This window comes from Macaca fascicularis, chromosome 1 (assembly GCF_037993035.2).
Source record: "Macaca fascicularis isolate 582-1 chromosome 1, T2T-MFA8v1.1".
Taxonomy (NCBI): domain Eukaryota; kingdom Metazoa; phylum Chordata; class Mammalia; order Primates; family Cercopithecidae; genus Macaca; species Macaca fascicularis.
The window spans coordinates 122,986,050-123,002,445 of record NC_088375.1 but is presented as its reverse complement, the minus strand read 5'-3'; the positions used below and the strand labels follow the sequence as shown (position 1 = coordinate 123,002,445).

Genomic DNA, 16,396 nt, shown 5'->3' with positions numbered 1-16,396 from the left:
TGTCTCATAAAATGAAGACATACATTTCCATGAAACCAGGCTATAAACAAGTATAATTCTAATTCTATTCCAGTTTATTTGGGAAATGGTAAGCATGGCTATGTGTGCTGTGGTCATGTTTGTTCTTGAGTTTTTAGCAAACACTGCTTATCATTCATCCATCGGTCTCAGAATTTTCAGCACAGAATTCAAGTAAACACAATTAATTCAACTTGTAAGTAAGATTGAATTATTTATTATACCTGGGCTAGCCTATTAAAATCCTTCTGTGGTTGTTTACATGGGTATAGTAGAATCTGGTATTTCTTCGAGGCTGTGAGAAGAATGATGGTATGCTTCAAAGCCCAAAAAGGAAATTCACATTTTTTTTTCCCAAGTGAAACTGTTCCACAGCCATCAAGCTGCTTATACTCAGAACAATGAGAAGCCGGGGTATAGGAACTCAAGAGAAGAGTGACAGGGTGAATTGGAGAGTGAAGGGATTTTCCCCAGCGCATCTGAAGTCTGAATTAGCCATGTCAGTTATCTCACAGTAAGTCCCGAATCCAGCCTCGCATGCAGAAGGACCAGATGACCCTGCTCTACCTGAGGTGTCGGAACTTCTGAGCCAGAAGGTCCTCCCATAGGTGGGGAGCCCTGTGATGAGCTTCTCTGCTAGGACCCCATTGTCCCTCCAGTACATCATGGCATATTCCTGAAGAAGGCAACATTATTTCATCACCAGTGTTTGTTGAATTTGATCAACAAAGTCTAGCAATTGTTCCCCAAACAGAAAGCCTTAATATATAACCAAGATTCTCCCCAATCCCTTCCCCATCTCCCCTCTGCATATGATTTGAGGTTTTTCTTTCTTACACAGTTGAAATAATGCATTTCACCCTGATCCTTGGATTCTATGTGCAGGGGACTGTTGTGTACTGTAGATGTGTCCCAGCCACCTTGGAGGTCATAAGTCATCACATTGATGAAATCAAGGAGCCTGGAACAAAGGATTTTAAGCCAACAGGATCCCAGGAGCATTTTTTTTTTCTGAGATGGAGTTTCACTCTTATTGTCCAGGCTAGAGTGCAATGGCACGATCTCAGCTCACTGCAACCTCCACCCTCCTAGGTTCAAGTGAATCTCCTGCCTCAGCCTCCTGAGTAGCTAGGATTACAGGCACCCATCACCATGCCCAGCTAGTTTTTGTATTTTTAGTAGAGACAGGGTTTCACTGTGTTGGTCAGACTGGTCTGGAACTCCTGACCTTAAGCAATCCACCCACTTCGGACTCCCAAAGTGCTGGGATTACAGGTGTGAGCCACCGCACCTGGCCTGGGGGCATTTTCTTTTCCTTTTTTTTTTTTTTTAGTATATCTTTTAAAAATTATTATTATATTTTAAGTTCTAGGATACTTGTGCACAACGTGCAGGTTTGTTACGTAGGTATACATGTTGGTATATGAAGGGGTGGCCTGCCCCTCCACACCTGTGGGTATTTCTCATCAGGTGGGACAAGAGACTGAATAAAGAAATAAGACACAGAGACAAAATATAGAGAAAGAACAGTGGGCCCAGGAGACCAGCGCTCAGCATACAGAGGACCTGCACCAGCACTGGTCTCTGAGTTCCCTCAGTATTTATTAATTACTATTTCACTATCTTGGCAAGGGGAGTGTGGCAGGAGAACAGGGTGATAGTGGGGAGAAGGTCAGCAAGAAAACATGTGAGCAAAGGAATCTGTGTCACAAATAAGTTCAAGGGAAGGTACTGTGCCTGGATGTGCATGTAGGCCAGATTTATGCTTCTCTCTACCCAAACATCTCAGTGTAGCAAAGAGTAACAGAGCAGCATTGCCGCCAGCATATCTCGCCTCCAGCCACAGGGCAGTTTTCTCCTGTATTAGAATAGAACGAATGTACGATAGAGTTTTACACCGAGACATTCCGTTCCCAGGGGCATGCAGGAGATGGAGGCCTTCCTCTTCTCTCAACCGCAAGAGGCCTTCCTCTTTTACTAATCTGCCTCAGCACAGACCCTTGATGGGTGTCGGGCTGGGGGCCGGTCAGGTCTTTCCTTTCCCATGAGGCCATATCTCAGGCTGTCTCAGTGCGGGAAAACCTTGGACAATACCCAGGCTTTCTTGGGCAAAGGTCCCTGCGGCTTTCCGCAGTGCATTGTGCCCCTGGTTAAATGAGAATGGAGAATGGCGATGACTTTTACCAAGCATACTGCCTGTAAACGTATTAACAAGGCACATCCTGCACAGCCCTAGATCCCTTAAAGCTTGATTCCATACAGCACATGTTTCTGTGAGCACAGGGTTGGGGCTAAAGTTACAGATTAACAGCATTTCAGGGCAAAACAATTGTTCAAAATACAGATCAAAATGGAGTTCCTTGTGTCTTCCTTTTCTACATAGAGTAACAATCTGATCTCTCTTTTTTTTCCCTGCAGGTATACATAGGTATACCATGTTGGTTTGCTGCCCCCATCAACGCGTCATTTACCTTAGGTATTTCTCCTAATGCTATCCCTCCCCTAGTCTCCCACCCCCAACAGGTCCCGGTGTGTTCCCTGTCCCAGTGTTCCCCTCCCTGGGTACATGTGTTCTCATTGTTCAGCTCCCACTTATGAGTGAGAATATGCGGTGTTTGGTTTTCAGTTCCTGTGTTTACTGAGAATGATGGTTTCCAGCTTCATCCATGTCCCTGCAAAGGACACGAACTCATCCTTTTTCATGGCTGCATAGTATTACATGGTGTATATGTGCCACATTTTCTTAATCCAATCTGTCACTGATGGACATCTGGATTGGTTCCAAGTCTTTGCTATTGTGAATAGTGCCACAATAAACATACATGTGCATGTGTCTTTATAGCAGCATGACTTATAATCCTTTGGGTGTATACCCAGTAATGGGATGGCTGGGTCAAATGGCATTTCTAGTTCTAGATGCTTAAGGAATCGCCACACTATCTTCCACAATGGTTGAACTAATTTACACTCCCTGGGAGCATTTTCTTATAGAAAATTTAAGAGCAAAAAATGATAGCCATGGGAAACATTATGTCAAGTAGATATCCATATGACCCCACCAATGTGGCTTCCTATGGTGCTCCAGGGAACCATGTTATTTTCTGTGACCCCCATAGGGCTGGAGAGGAAGCCTTTTTTTACTTCCTTGACAAAAATAGGAAAAACCCAATGCAGAAGACTAGGAAATGTGGTTGTTAGAGCTTGTAACTGAGAAACGCATGTCTCTAGGAGCATGGGAATCATAGTAACTCTCCTATTGCTTTGTCAATAATAGCTTTGGTGACTTTATATCCTTTTTCAGGAGAAATTGATACTGAGGATTGCTATTATAAAGATTCTGCATGGCCTTAAATCTTAGTCTTCTTCTCCCCAAAGCCTACCACAATGACGATTTAAAGGGGCCACCATCTTATCCCAAAGCTACCAAGTCTTCAAGTCTCTTTGGCATTGGACACTAGTTTTTCCAATATTACATTTACAGAACTGCTTGGGATGCTGTCCACCAAAAGTTTAGAAATCTCTACTCTGGGATCTGGGGACCCTGAGAGACACACTGCACTCACTTTTTGATCTCTGCAATTTCATATCCTGCATCAGTGGTCTCCTTGCCAGCAGATACAGCTGCTGTGATACGCAGCCTGGGATGTCCTGTTTCTTTAGCCTCTTCTTCAAAAGCCTCATTTCCTAGCGAGAGAGTGAAGGTGGATTTGAGTGGCTGTCTTTATTTTATTTTATTTTCTATAATGAGCACCTCTTGGGCTTCTTTCCAGCTCCTAGCAATTCCCCTTTTCTAGAAATAGTCCCCAATATACAGGTATGGGTCTTGATAAAGTATAACTTGGAACAAAGAGATAGTACACATACTAGTTGTCCTTGGGTTCACGTTACAGTTAATGAAAATTCCAAAGAAAAAACCTAGGAGCTCCTGGCAGAGTTCACCCTTCCTTCTAAAGTGCTAACCTTTGGATTTGTCTCTTTCTGCCTCTAAGCTTTTGCTAATCAGCCATGCTAAGGTTTTTCTTGCCTCCAGGCTTTTGCTAATACTGTTCCAACTTCCTTAGAACAATTTTCTCTCTATTCTTTTTGTGGCTTGTTACTGTTAATTATTCATATAACAGCTTAAATGTCACTTCCTCAGAGAAGACTTCCCTGACCACCCTATTTGCTTCCATCATAGCTCTCATCACAACTTATGATTATTTGATAGTTTTTTTTGGAGTCTGTATCCTCTTTGCAAGCCCCACAAGAGCAAGGGTCATGTTTGTGTTGTTAACTGCCCTAGCTACAGTGTGAAGCACATTGCCTAGATGACAGTAGATGCTCAATAAACATCTACTGAATGAATGACTGAGATAATGAATGGTTCCTCCTTCTCAGTCCAAGGACTTCTCCCTTGTGTTTCTTCTGATACCTATATCCTTCCAATAATTCCCTTTGGGCTTACACTAGCCCCAGAGTCTGTTTCTATTGCTAACAACTCCCAAACACCTTAACCAGTGTACTGCCTGTGGGCAACACCCTTTACTATCCCCAGGAAATTCAGCCCTTACAGAAAATCCATTAAGGCACAAGCTTCCCTACAAGATGACACAAAGTTGGTGATCCATTCTGTTGGAGATAATGCCCAAAATCCTAAGGAAATTGAACACTCAAACAAAGGATTTTCAGCAAAGCAATTTTACTTCTGCGCAGAGGGGGTGCTTCTGCTTGGCCAGTCGCCATGAGAGCACACCTGAACAAAGGGGCATGAGAGCCTTTATTCCTGATGCAAGTCCTGCCCCTGTGCCCTTTTCCCATTGGCCAGAGTCGAGCCGCACAATCTAAACTAGTCCTGGTTGGCTAAACATTTGAACTTTCTTTAGATAAGTTGGGGAGAGAGGGGAAAGGGAAAGGGTGTCTGCAATGAGCTAGAGAGCTAGTCTTCTTTCCAAATAAGGAAAGGAATGTGAGCTGGTACTGATGACACCTGGTACTGTGGCGTGTCTGGGCATGTAACAAAGGCAGAAAGGAAGAAAGAGGAGAAAAGGGAAAGGGGGAGCACTATGAATTAAAGAATAAAGGATTGATCAGGCTATTTGAAGAGAAACCTCATCATATCCCACAGCTTTCCCCTTCTTCTTTTTTTATAACTCTTTCTCTTCAAACCTTGTTAGCATAATTTGGCTCTGTTGTTTTACTTGGCTTTCTAGAAGGAAAAGCACATTTGAATAAGGGGGAGGAGGATCATCAGAGGTTTTAGTGAGAGCTGTTTCAATAAGCCTTCGTATTAGTCCTCAGGCACAGGGTATAATACAACACCCTACAAGAATAAGCAACCCTATTCCGAATGGCAAGATAAATGATGATTGAAGGCATAAGTCCCTTCCATCTACCGAGCTAATTTCCCGTTACATTTGTGAAGGGATAGTTTAGTCCAGAATTTTTGGCTAGCTCATTTGATAAGGCAGTAAGACCTTGTAATGCTTTAGTTATGGTCCAGCCGGGAGCAGTATTGTTAGAGATATAAGTACAGCATTGGCTCCTGATCATGACACAAATTCCACCCTCCTTTGCTAGTATCATGTCTAATGCTATCCTATTTTCCCAGGCCATTTGACTGGTGGGTCCTAATTGTTCAGCTATCCTTTTAATAGCATCTCTAGTATAATTAATAAATCGTTGTTGATTGTAATAAATGTAATTTATCCAATTCACATTTTTATTCATTGTTAGCCACCAGAAGAACGTAGATTCAAATCTGGCCATTATTTGATTTTGGGCCTTAAATTCATTTGGCACTCCTTGTGGGGCCTAAATGGCATCTACATAAACATGAGAATCAAAGGACCCATGGGGGGCCTCTCTTGTTTGACGATGTTTGGTTCCTATCCTTTCCGGTTGATGAAATGCCAGGTTGAAAGGGATGGCCAATTGAATTAGTGCACAAATTCTGCTCCAGTTACTTGGCAGAGTGTCCAGTATTGGTCCACCACAATACCACCACACATCTGCTCGAGGATGGCTAAGGGCGGACTGATGGGTAAGCTCTTGGAAGAGTTTAAGCTCACTGCATCCCGTTAAGGCTCCCAGGAAAGTCAAGTTTTCTCCCTGTTGTGAGATACACGAAGTAAAATTGGCATTGGGAGATGGATGCTGGATGACCCTCGGGGCTGGTCCGCAGGGTGTGGAATTTCAGGGAAGAGCAGAGAAAGAGCTTGGCATGATTTGTTGCCCCAGGCTGAGGAGTTTTGGAAGAAAGCTACCATACAGCTCATGCCTGGCTGGCTGGAAGACCATCCAAGTGGAAAGGGAACAATCTGGGCCTCTGGTCTACCATGTGCACAAGCATAACATTCGCTTTTGTTTACAGTGAGGACGGAATATTTAATCCATTTCCAGCCAAGCATTTGCATCTTGATATCCTGTCTCTAGAGCTATAGTTTGCCTTAAGTTTTCTACCTTCACAACTGTTACCTTGTTTGGGTCATTTTGGAGATGGGAGGAGGACGTTGGACTCACTATACTTGGGTAGAGTGTTGGGTTCCATGTGTCTCCCGGACTCTGGGTCCGAATTTCTTTATTATTGTTAACCAGTGGTTTAACTAACCTTAGAGAGAAGATACCAATAGGGTCTCGTCCTGCCAACGTCTGCTCCTAACCCATACCGTTCGAATATAGAGGGTTCTTGCGCCATTGTCCGGGCATTATTTATAATCAGCAATAAAGGGTTACAGTGCAATGGTTTGCAATTTGGTGGGGTGGGACCAGGACTAGTTGGAGTTTTTGTTTTAGCCCCCTTAACCTATTTGAAACCGGGGGCCTAGCTGTCCACCCTTTGTACTTCGTGGTCCACCAAACATCTGCCCAGTCACTACAGGGACTTTTTAAAGATCCATACTTATACTTGGTTGACACTTTGCGGTATGGACATAGGTACTTATCAACATGGGATAGCTTCCTTTGAGCTTGCTCATCTCCACACAGGATGACTGAACAGGCGTCAAACTGAAGGGTTAAAGGATGGCTAGCCTGAGTTACATTGATGACAAGATGACCTTCTGTTGAAAAGAAAAAAGAAAATAAACAAGTGATTATTAGCCTCTTTTTAGAGTTAGTTTGGTGGGGGTGAGCTCAGGAGTGACAGTCCATGATTCTGGGGGTGGCGGCACCTTTTTGACTCCGGTGTGATGAGTTCATCCTCTTTCTGCTGTCCAGACTGCAGTCTCAGTAGTTAGGAGAACTAGGAAGCATCCTTCCGGGGCTGGTTTGAGCTTCCTTTCCTTCCACCCTTCGATGAGGATGTGGTCTCCAGGCTGATGCTGATGTGCTGGAAACTCCAGGGACAGCGCCTGTGCTAGGAAACCTTTAGTCTTAAGGAAAGAGAAAGTAGAGGATAGACCAAGTATATAATTTTTGAGGAACTGATCTTTTGTCTCAAATGTAGGGATGTCAGCAGTGGAGTCTAAGTAGGGCAATCCATGGAGCATTTCATAAGGGGAAAGGTCAATATCTCTCCAAGGGGCAGTCTGGATTCTTAACAAAGCAATAGGAGGACCTTTAGTCCATGGCATTCGAGTTTCTAAAACTAACTTAGTTAAGTGTTTTTTTTAGAGTCTGATTCATCCTCGCTACTCTTCCTGAGGAGGATGGATGCCAAGGGTTATGGTATTCCTAATTTATATCTAGTACCTGGGCTAACTTCTTAATGACATGTGCAGTGAAATGAGTTCCATTATCTGAATCAATATTTTCTATTAGTCCAAATCTGGGTATGATGTTTTCAATTAATGCCTTAGCTACATTATTGGTGGTTGCACTTCAGAATGGGATAGCATCTACCCAGTGGGTAAAGTGGTCTATTATTACTAATAAGTATTTTAAATGACCAATCGGGGGCATTTCAGTATAATCAATCTGAACACTTTGAAATGGTCTCAGCCCTGGATTCCTTCCTCCAAGGGACAATTTCCTTAGAATCTGCTTATTAGTCTTTTTACATATTAAGCAACTATCTGTAATTTGTTTGGCCAGGATGTAAATTTTTATACACCCATAAACCTGGAGAACTACATCGCACATTGCTTGGGGTCCCCAGTGGGTCCCTGATGTAATTGAGACAAGACCTCCCTCATGAGAGATTTTGACATCTCTCTTTGATCTGGTAATATCCATTTCCCTTCTGTGTTCTCTTTAGCTCCTATTCTTATTAACTTCTCTTTTTCAATGGAAGAGAAAATGGGAGTTGCAGTAGGAGAAGGAAGGCATTGAGTTAAATGAAAAACAGGTGTTTCAGAAGAAACTGCAACTAGCTTTGCTATCTGATCTGTGAGATTATTTCCCTGATTTGTGAAAGACAAGTCTTTTTGATGCCCTGGGACATGTACAATAGCTATCTCTTCTGGCAATTGGAGATTGCTGAGGACATGAATAATTAGTTCTCTATGAACTAAATCTTGGCCTCTACTATTGATAAGACCCCTCTCCATCTAAATTTTTCCAAATGTGTGTGCCACCCTAAAGGCATACTTCGAGTCGGTATAGATAGTTCCTTCTTGGTTTTGTAAACGTTCTAAAGCTTGGCTGAGTGCAAACAGTTCACACATCTAGGCAGACCAATTATTAGGCAGTCTTCCTGATTCTACTTCTTCAAGCATTTCTCCATCAATTACTGAATACCTGTTATGTCTTTTCCCTTCAATTTTCCAGGAGGACCTATCTATGTATAAGTGCCACCCTGTCTTGAAGGGAGTTTCTCCTAAGTCTGGTCGAACTTTTGTATGGCAATCGATCAAATCTAAACATGTATGCTCTCTTTTTAAGTTTGGATCCCCTGTTAAAAAGCCTACTGGATTAAGTGAATTATCAGTAGTTAATATTAAGTCATCTTTTTCTAGTAGGATAGCCTCATATTTTAAAATCCTTGAGTCAGTGATCCACCTTCCTGCTTTCTGATTTAAAATAGTTATAACTTGGTGGGGTGTGCTTACTGTTAATTTTCCTCCAAAGGTTAACTTCCTACTTTCTTCAACTCATGCTGCTGTAGCCATGATGGACTGGATACCTAGGGGCCACCTACGAGTCACTGGGTCTAAGACTTTTGACTGGAAGGCCACAGGCTGTCAGTGGCCTCAGTACTCTTGGGTAAGCATTCCTAGAGCTACCCCATTATTCACGTTAACAAGAAGGTGAAATGGCTTTTCTAGGGAGGGTAGAGCTAGAACAGGGTGGTTATGAGCATCTCTTTTAATTCTTCAACTTGCTGGATTTCCTCAGAAGTCCACAATACGATCAGGCTTCCACTGGGTAAGTTTCTTATATAGAAGTTTACTTTTTAATGCATATGAGTCAATCCATAAATGGCAATGTCCAGTTAGTCCTAAAAATTTCCTGAGTTCTTGTTTAGTTTGATGCAGGGGTACGGAAAGAATTCCCTCACTCTTTCAGGCCATATTCTTCATTTACCTGCACTGATTAGGTGACCTAAGTATTTAACTTCAGGTTCTACATTCTGAAGTTTCCCTTTTGAGACCTGCAACCCCTCACATTGCAAGTGATTGAGAATGTGTGTAGAGAAGTCACCTACTTCCTTTATATCTTTACTAGATATAAGGAGATCATCCACATACTGAAGCAGACATATTTGCTTAGGGACTATGACTTTCTCTAGTACTTACTCTAGAATCTGATCAAAAAGGTTGGGGGAATCTGTGAACCTTTGGGGCAAGACTGTCCATCCATATTTTTGTCTCTGCCCCAAATGGGGATCTTCCTACTCAAAAGCAAATATATCTTGACTATCCTCAGCTGAGGGGAATGCCCAGAAGGCATCCTTTAAATCTGTCACTGTAAACCACTGATGAATTTTACGGAATTTTGCTAAGAATGGTGTAAGGGTTAGGAACAATGGGGTGAGTAGTCTGGACTATTTGATTTATAGCTCTAAGGTCTTGCACTAATCAATATGACCTATCTGATTTCTTGACAGGCAGGATTGGGGTATTGTAAGGAGACATACAGGGTTCAAGAAACCCATCTTTAATTAGACTTTCAATTACAGGCTTTAGCCCTACCCTGCCCTCTAAAGGAATGGGGCATTGCTTTCTCCTTACCATTTCCCCAGGAGTTTTTAGTTTGATATATATTGGAGGGATTAGGAATTTTCCTCTATTTCCTTCGTTTGACCAGATATCAGGATTAATATATTTCTCATCCACAGCAGTAAGTGTAGTGAAATGAGGAATCCCTTAGGGCTCACCTGAACGCCTATATTTAGCCTTAGCATTAAGTCTGTTCCTAATAGATTAGTTCCTGCTTCAGGAATTAATAAAAATTGAATATGAGTAAATCAATCTTGATATCTGACTTCCATGCTTTCTAAAATTTTTGCCTTAAATCCTTCTCCTTTTACTCCAGAGACTAAAAGTTCTTCTGAAGAGCAGGTAAGACCAGGTGGAGGGACACAAACAGGAGCGTGAAGCCCCTGAATCGACTAAAAAGGTGACAAATTCACGTTTAGGTCCCACTTCCAAATTTCAAGGGCTCCTGGTGGGACTCAAAATAAAAGTGGCAGAGCCCTTAACTCCCCTATTGTTCTTCAAAAGTCATGAGTGTGAAAGTTGCTCTCTCTTTAGTTCAGGACATTTTCTCTTGAAGTGTCCTGTTCTTCTACATTTGTAGCATCTATCTTGTCTTTCCTTCTCAGTTTTAGTGTTCTCTGCCTTTCCTCCCCTATACCCCTTAGAGGGCTTGTTAAACGAGGGCCTCAACCTTCCAGATGGGGGCTTGGGTCCTCTAAAGGAGGCTTTAGGTCCCTTATAATCTCTGGTCCCTTGAAAGCCCTGCTTAGAGATAAATGGGTTTGGAGTTATCTGTTGGAAGGTGGATAATATGTTTTGTCTTTTGTTTTTGTTTTTCCTCATCTCTTCTCACACATATTTTTTAAGCCTCCCTGAGAAGTTCACTCAGGGGACGGTCCTCCTAATTTTCTGTCTTTTGTAGTTTTTTGGAAATGTCTGGCCAACTTTTAGTAATGAAGTGAAGTTTTAACATTCCTTGTCCAAGGGGGTTTTCTAAATCGAGGCCTGCATATTGTCTAATTTGCTCCCTCAATCTATTTAAGAATCTAGTGGGTCCTTCATCTTTTTCTTGTTGAATAGCAAATGCTTTAGAAAGATTTTGAGTTCAGGGTACTGATTCCTGAATTTCTTTTATTATCCTATCCCTTAGGTCCTGCATGTTTTCCTGGTGATTTGCATTGTTATTTTCCCACTGGGGGTCTCAGGTGGGAAATTTATAGTCCACATGTGGAGGATTTTGACCGGGAGGGTGCTCACATTCCTAAACCGCCATAGCAGCCCTACAAATCATACTTTGTTCTTACTCTGAGAAGAGGATGTCCCAGATGGACATCAGCTCGGCCCAAGTGTATATCTGAGGCTCTAGAAATTGATCAATTTGATCTGCTGCTCTATAAGAGTCATCCAGTAATGGCTTAAGCTCCTTTTTAAAATTCCGGACTTCTGAACTAGTCAAGGGAGCATTTACAAAGCCAGTGCCCCCCCCCCACCCGCTACCCCCCTTGTGGTACCTCTCTTAGAGAAAAGAAAGTTGGATCTGGCTCTTTAGGTGTGGAGGGAAATGGAAAGTTTTGAATATCCTTTTTACAATGCTGTGTCTCACATTGAAGCCTCTTTAAGGAGGGATACTTAATACATTGAGGGAGCAGGCTCACAAGACAGTAATTCTGCAAAGTCCAGATTATAAGGAGGAGGAGCAATATAAGTAAGGGAAGAATGTGGGGCGATAGTCAGAGAGGTACCACAAGCAGGAGAGAGATCCACAACAGCAGCTGGAGGAATGGAACACAGGCAAGTGACACAGGTGAGGGAGTGGCCTGAAATGGCTGGGGAGTAACCTGAAACCACAGCCGGAGGGATGGCACAGGATAGGGAGTGGTCTGAAATGGCTGGGGAGTAACCTGAAACCACAGCCTGAGGGATGGCACAGGATAGGGAGTGGCCTGAAATGGCTGGGGAGTAACCTGAAACCACAGCCGGAGGGATGGCACAGGATAGGGAGTGGTCTGAAATGGGGACCAGAGGAGGGGGATGGGGGCCACTGGAAGAGTGACACAAGGAGAGGAGGGGCCTGAAATGGAAATGAGAACCGGAGGGACAGGATCGGGAACAGCCAGAATAGTGACACAAGCAGAGGAGGGTCCTGAAATGGAAACAGGAACCAGAGGGGCAGGATTGGTGATGCAAGCAGGGGAAGGACCTGAAATGGAAACCGGAGGAGCAGGATGGGGGCACCGAATGGAAGAAGATGATGCAGAGTGTCCCACATGTTAGTGGGTGTGGATTGTCTAGACATGGGGACTCTTTCCCTTCCAGAGGGGTTGGTTTCTGGCTTTCTCACTCCGGATTCTTTTTTTTTTTTTGAGATGGAGTCTTGCTCTGTTGCCCGAGCTGGAGTGCAATGGTGCAATCCTGGCTCACTGCAAGCTCCACCTCCTGGGTTCATGCCATTCTCCTGCCTCAGCCTCCTGAGTAGCTGGGACTACAGGGGCCCGCCACCACACCTGGCTAATTTTTTGTATTTTTAACAGAGACGGGGTTTCACCGTTTTAGCCAGGATAGTCTTGATCTCCTGACCTCGTGATCCACCCACCTCAGCCTCCCAAAGTGCTGGGATTACAGGCATGAGCCACTACGCCCAACCTCTCCCTCCAGATTCTAAAGGGTAAAGGAGGGCAGGTTCCTGCCTCCAACAAAGTGTGTAATCAATTTCTTCCTGGGAGACAGGGCTTTTATCATTAACATGCTTGACTAAGAGCTGACAAATTCACTCCTCACTAGACTTAAGTTTTGGCCAGAAAAGTGAGGGTTTAAGGATGAGTTCTCAAACTTAAATAAAACAACAATATTTTAGCATCTGCTGCTTTTGTTTATACTTGGTTCTCTCATTATCTTTCCAGTACTTTAGCATAAGCCCCAAGGGACTATCAGAAGGCATTTCATCACTCTCTTGACTCTTTATTTTTCTTGTCTTACTGGAAATGTTCCTTATCTTAGGGGTTATTGAGGGGGCCTCCAACCTCTCCAGTTAGAGGTGTCTACCCACCTCTTTCTAGAGGCTCACTGAGGCTTTAAGAGGGGGTTCGACCTCTCCTGTTAGAGGTGTCTTACCCCTCCTCTTTCTAGAGGCTCAGCCCCTCCCGTTAGGGGTTTCCTGCCTATCCTATAGCTCACCTGCTGGAGGTTCCTTACACCCTTCTTTCTCTTTGTTTACTCTGACTGTTCCTGCCCCTAGCAGATAGATGGCAGCACGAGACCACAGAGATGACTCACTTACTCCACACAAAATAATGCTTAGCACCATTCACACACTCTCAACCTCCAAATTATCCTGACCACCAAGGAAATATTTTGTCACTTTTGCAAGGTATCCTACCTTGGTCCATGCAGAAGAGTTATGTGGTCCTCATATTGCCACAGTCTTGCAAGCCTCTCCTCCCCACTTTGCTGAGAACCCAGATTTATTCATCACAGTGGGAGGACCCTGATCCCCCAACCGTTGGGCCACTGTAACTAGACAGTGGGACGCATCCCCACTGGGTGGGGTGACCGAAGACCCCCTCCCGATGGAGAATATTTGCCCCACGTTGGGCGCCAGAATTGTTAGAAATAATGCTCAAAATCCTAAGGAAATTGAACACTCAAACAAGATTTTCAGCAAAGCAGTTTTACTTCTCTGCAGAGGGGTGCTCCTCCCTGGCCAGTCGCCATGAGAGCACACCTGAACAAAGGGGCATGAGAGCCTTTATTCCTGACGCAAGTACTGCCCCTGTGCCCTTTCCCCATTGGCTGGAGTCGAGCCACTCAATCTAAACTAGTCCTGGTTGGCTAAACATTTGAACTTTCTTTAGAAAATGTGGGCATGTAAGGGAGAGAGGGGAAACAGGAAAGGGTGTCTGCAGTGAGCTAGAGAGCTAGTCTTCCTTCCAAATAAGGAAAAGAATGTGATCTGGTGCTGATAACACCTGGTACTGTGGCGTGTCTGGGCAAGTAACAAAGGCAGAAAGGAAGAAAGAAGAGAAAAGGGAAAGGGGGAGGGGTACTATGAATTAAAGAATAAAGGATTGATCAGGCTATTTGAAGAAAAACCTCATCATATCCCACAATTCCCAGCTTAACCAGGAAGGTAAATTACTCTTTGTCCTCAGGTGGGATTCCCTGAGACCCTGGATATTTGATATTCAGGTCAATGCCATCAAATCCATGTTGGCGAAGGAAGTCAATGACAGAACAGATGAAAATCTTGCGGTTGGCATCTGTGGCACCAATGGTGATGAATGTAGGCAGATAGCTTGTCTGTATTAACATAAGCAGACCCCAGGAATTCTCCCCACAAGATCTCTGAAAGCAATTCTTATTCTGTATTTTATAATAACCCCTTCTGGATTTTTAGAGTTAAGCTAAAGAAACCCAAAAATGTAAATGTTAATCACCAAATGAGTGTTTTTAATTTAAATTTTTTCTTCAGTGTACTTATTGAATAGTATGTTTCCATTTATTTATAACATCAAAGGTACATATACATTTTCTTTACTAGTGAGATCTTTCACAGGGCAATGGTTCAAATATTTTATTTCTTTAAATCTTAGATGTTTATTTCTTAATATTTACTATTTCCAAAATTAAGATGTGACTTATAATCTGTATATATATTTAATACAACATTTCTGCCCCCAAAGATGTACTATTAAATTTAAGCTGAATCCAACATTTTAAAGTGTCTTAATATCTAGAACTCACAGGTATTAAAATTCTGTCATATCCTCTGCCATAGTCAACAATTGTATAGCCTATAAACACTATTTAAACACTCTAGGTTTGTTCCTGATTATGATACGCCTGTAATTAATGTTTTGTAAACCATATCACAACTTCTCTAATTTATCTGCTTTGTTTTTTAAATTCAGGTATTTAATAGCTAGAAAGGTTTGTTTGTTTGTTTGGTGGAAGTAAATTGACTAGCACCCATCTGGATAACTTAAAATGGGGAAGAAAAGATGCGGTTTCAAGTTTTGGGTGCAAAGACATTTATTTGAGTTGTGGAGGTGGAAAAAGCCATGTTGGTGGAAAGGACATCTCAGGAAGAAGAAATATTGGTCAAATACCACAGGTAAGAATTAGCTTGTTAACTTATAGATAACCGTCAGAAAGTCTACTGACTATTACAGTGAGAATTTAAAAACTTAACTGCAACTTGTTCTAACCATCACACTGCTACCTCTTGATAATTGAGGAGGGGAAGAAGGAAGAGGAGCAAGTTACTTTTTATGTCAAACAATCTTGTGTTATCTGATTTTTAAAATAATTATGGGAATGCATTACTTTCATAATCTAAAAAGCAGCTTAAATGGCTTTTTTGTATACAAGTCAAATCTATTTCACCATCTCCTTTTCCAACCCAGAGTCCACATGCCTGTGATGCTAATTATCTTTTCTTACTACTTTCCAGTAGCAAACCCTATGACTCAGCCCAGGGCTCTTCCATTCGTATCAGCAGACAATAGCTCTTCTTTACCACCAACCTTCCTCCCTACCATGCATCATTCTCTATATTCTTTTAAGTACTTGATTCTCACTGCACCATTGCTCTCTCCATAGCTGCTGTAGCCAGCCCTTCCCACTCAGGTATCATCTTTGCAGGTGCCAACCATTTTCTCCTCTGGAATAACCATCTTCACCTCCTTCTCTGGCATTATCGTTTCCCACCTCAGCCTTGGGGACTCTCTTGCCTCCACCCTCATCCCCTGGCCATGAGAAGGCTCCACTTCTGAGTACCGAAGTTCCATATACCAGTGGTCAGCAAGTTGACCAGGTCACCATTGCTGCAGAAAGAAACAAAATGTGCTTCTGTGAGATCTCCGTGAGAACTCTGTGAGCCTGCAGGATGCAGATATCACAGAAAGCAACTTTTCTTGCCCTCATTCGTGACTCTCTGGGGAACGGGCAGCTGCCAAGCACAACTTCTCAAGCCCCCATGGCAAGCATTCTTCCCCAACTGCCCAGGTAGTGTTTATGTTATATTTTTACCATAACAGTCAAAAATATGCATATTCTTTTCAGGAACAAACTGTCTGCAAAGGACTTTGCCTCTCAGAAACTTATGCTGGTAAGAATGAACTGGAGCTGAGCTTGAGCTTTCCATTATCCCTCCCTGTCTCCCACTCACTGTAGACTCAATTCCTACAGATCATTCTTTCAGGGCTTGGAACTGAGAATATAGGACATCACTATCATTCCATTCATAAGAAGCAATTTTGTCATTCACAGTGGCGAAAGCATACATCAATTGTGTATACAGATATGGGTTCACATTCTTAGGAAAT

The 16,396-nt window shown here is 42.9% G+C and overlaps 1 long non-coding RNA gene across 2 annotated transcripts; it reads right to left on the bottom strand.

Moving 5' to 3' along the window:
• Positions 1–1,489: 1,489 nt before the first annotated feature.
• On the bottom strand, positions 1,490–13,800 carry LOC123567528 (uncharacterized). Of its 2 annotated transcripts, XR_012416467.1 has the most exons (3): positions 13,450–13,800; positions 7,167–7,367; positions 1,490–3,702 (listed from the first exon to the last, which is right to left on the bottom strand). It is a non-coding gene; the product is annotated as an uncharacterized lncRNA (long non-coding RNA). The 2 variants fall into 2 exon arrangements; XR_006690508.2 differs by lacking the exon at positions 1,490–3,702 and having other exon boundaries at positions 5,694–7,367.
• Between the last annotated feature and the right edge of the window lie 2,596 nt (positions 13,801–16,396).